A 3,061-nucleotide genomic window follows, 5' to 3' on the forward strand; every position below is an offset into this window, starting at 1 on the left:
ACACTTACCATGGCTTTTATATTAATCTATATATTTCTAGATTAATTTTCTTTTACACACAGGTTCTATGAAAGGAAGAAGCAGGAACTCTTGCTAGTCATAGTATCACCAGGCTTAGCCATGATGCCTGGCTCATAGTAAAAATAAACAAGGGTTTGTAAAGAATGGTGTCTTGGCTACTGTTCCCCACCCTCCAATCTTCCTAATTAACCTCTTCCCTCTCTCCCAGATCCACCCTCCCTCCAAGACTAGACTGTTGTGCCCTAGTCACAAGACCTCCAAAGAAACCACCAGAGACATAAACTCTCCGAAATAGAAAAGCCAGGTTTATTGAAAGCAGCACAAGCCACAGCAGGGACCTCATTAAGTGCACCAACGTGGAGTCCAGAGGAGGTGCCCACCCCTTTGCAAGCTCAGTTTTTAAAGGCAAAAACCACAAGGTTACATCAGTTAAGGGTTCCAGTACAGGTACAATTCTGATTGGCTCAATTTAAGAAGCTTTCCAGAATTTCTGTGTTATCTTGGTTTTTAGTTTGGCCAGTTGTTTGTCAAAAACATTTTATAGGCTATCTCCAGTGTTGGGACATTCTGTGGTTAATCAGTTACTACCAGATGGCCCTCCAGACATCCTGACTTTGTATTTTTGAGTCCCTGTAAACTATGTCAGCAGTTCTGAGAATTTGAAGCTCAGGCTGTTTCAAGCTGGGGTTAAGGCTTTGCTTAAAATGGAGGTGCCTTGGTTCTTCATTTCCCCCTTCTCATGTGCCTAATGGAACCCAAGCATGGATTCTGGACAGTTAGCTCATAAGTATCCCTCTCTACGTCCCTTTCAGCTATGGGCATATAGCCTCGAGTTCTCTGCACCGTAAGTCGGATTGTACCTAGTCGCTCCCTCATATATTGGAGCAGTCTGTTTATGACACAGGCCCCAAGGTGACGGCCAGGAAAAAGCATATCAAGGGCCCTGTGAGGGACGAGATCAAGGTAGTGAACCAGGAGACTTGGAGTACCAATTTTCGATCCAGCTCTGGCTGGCTTCATGGTCTCTCTCTCTCCTTTAGCTAAGAATTCTCATACCTTGGCCATTGATTATCTCACAGCTCCCGAGTGGTGCACACAGAATCAGCATCCTCACCCAGTGCAGCACACGGCCCTTTGTCTTTCAGAAGAATGAGGTCTAGTCCTCTCCTGCTCCGCGTGACCACCTCTGCTAGGGAAGACAAGGAAACGGAGTTTTCTAATTTCTCTATGTCCTCATCAATAGACAGGTGGAGGCTGGGGTAATGGCGCTGCTGAGTGATCAGGGACGCAGCCCCGGGCCCCAATCCCGCCTAGGCTAGCCCCTGTAGCATGGACAGGGTGAGGGCTGTAACTGGTCCTCTCTTACAGCGGCTGAAGTTAATAGGTTCAGTTAGGTTCTGCAGGACTTCAACAGTGTGATATATTATCCGGACCACGAGTCTGACTAATATACAATGCCCCGGGGTCTTATTAAGGACCCTGATGTGTGCACATGGGGTCAACCTGGAGGAGCACGCCCACCAGGCGTCATTCAAGGACAACGGATAGCCGGTTTGGTTCCCAAATGGTTGAGTGTGGTTGCAGTGGACATGATATCTTGGTGGGACCTGTCCTATGCATAAGCCTTGGCCCTCCATCTGTCAGGGAGGCCTTGGTTCGCCAGCGGCACTGCTGGGGGTCGGTGGTAGTGCCAATCTTGCCCATTACTGCCACTTCCTCGTAGAAGCTGGGTTGAGCATGATGGCAGAGCCAACAAGAAGCTGTCAAATTGGGCCTCGTGGCATTAAGCAGCAGATAGGACTTTGGGTGCAGGGAGAACTGCAGGTCCCTGTCCATTAGGCTGGGTGGGAGAGAAGTACTACACAGGGAGGTAACACAGTTGGACTCAGTGGTGGTATGGTTGGACACAGTGGTAGTGCTGGGTCCCCTGGGCATATGGCTGGGGAGGGTTGAGCATCATGTTGGGCCCTACTGCGGTCTTTACTGGGGACAGAGTGCGTTGGATGGTGAAAGTGAGTTGGGGTCAAACCCAGAACAATATAACTGTAACCCCCATGTCTTACTGGTAGTCCAATCGGCCTTTTCCCCCTGATCAGTAAATGATATGACCATAAAATTACAGTGTCCCCCTGGGGTGGCCCCTGGTTGGTTAGGGTAATGGTCTTTGTCAATACACTCTCGTGATCTACTCCATACCTGGTTCACTAAGATCAGATCTCCTTTTACAGGAGGGAGGGTCCACCATATGTGTCTAATCAACTCACAACCTCAGCTGGCACAATAAGCATCTTCTGGTCCCCACATTTACATACCCAGTTTTTGTCTCTGGAGTGAGATGGACACTCATAATACCTGTGTTTCTTGGTTGCTGACCTAACCCAGTGGGTGTCACACCCGTAGTCCACAGCTGCAGTTAGATCCCCATCCCAAGTTTCTCCCGCTAGGTCACAGAGATCTACATAGAGATCTGGGAACCAGGTGTCCTTCGGGCCCGTTGCAGAGGAGGTGGAGCTGCTATGTCTCCGGTTTTGGTGTTGATGATAAGCCAGGTCTGGTTCCAGGGCACGTGTGGGTTGTTAAGATGACTTGTCCCATAGGGGTCTCTGGAAGCAGACGCAGCAGAAGCAGCAGACACAGCAGAAGCAGCAGACGCAGCAGAAGCAGGATGGGTTTTATTTCTTTTAGCAATGGAGGGGTATTTGGATGCCTCCCAGGTCTCGCCCAGATATTCCTCCAGGAGGGCAGATGGGTCCACCAGTCAAGCATGGTTGTAGTGGACCCAGATTGCAATGCTATCCACCTTGAGAGCAGTGGGTGTGGTCAGGATAACAACAAAGGGCCCTTTCCATCTCGGCTGTAAGGTCCTGCATTGGTGTCTACGGATCAGGACCCAGTCTCCTGGTCTGCACCTATGGGGGTTCGGGGTGAAGTTTAGGCCAGACATCTTGATGGGTGAGTTAGAGCCTCCAGGTAGCATCCAGGAGATTATAGTCATCCAGAAAGGCAACCAGCTCAGCCTATAAGCTTGCTATCATAAGCA

Source organism: Peromyscus maniculatus, chromosome 5, assembly GCF_049852395.1.
Source record: "Peromyscus maniculatus bairdii isolate BWxNUB_F1_BW_parent chromosome 5, HU_Pman_BW_mat_3.1, whole genome shotgun sequence".
Taxonomy (NCBI): Eukaryota; Metazoa; Chordata; class Mammalia; order Rodentia; family Cricetidae; genus Peromyscus; species Peromyscus maniculatus.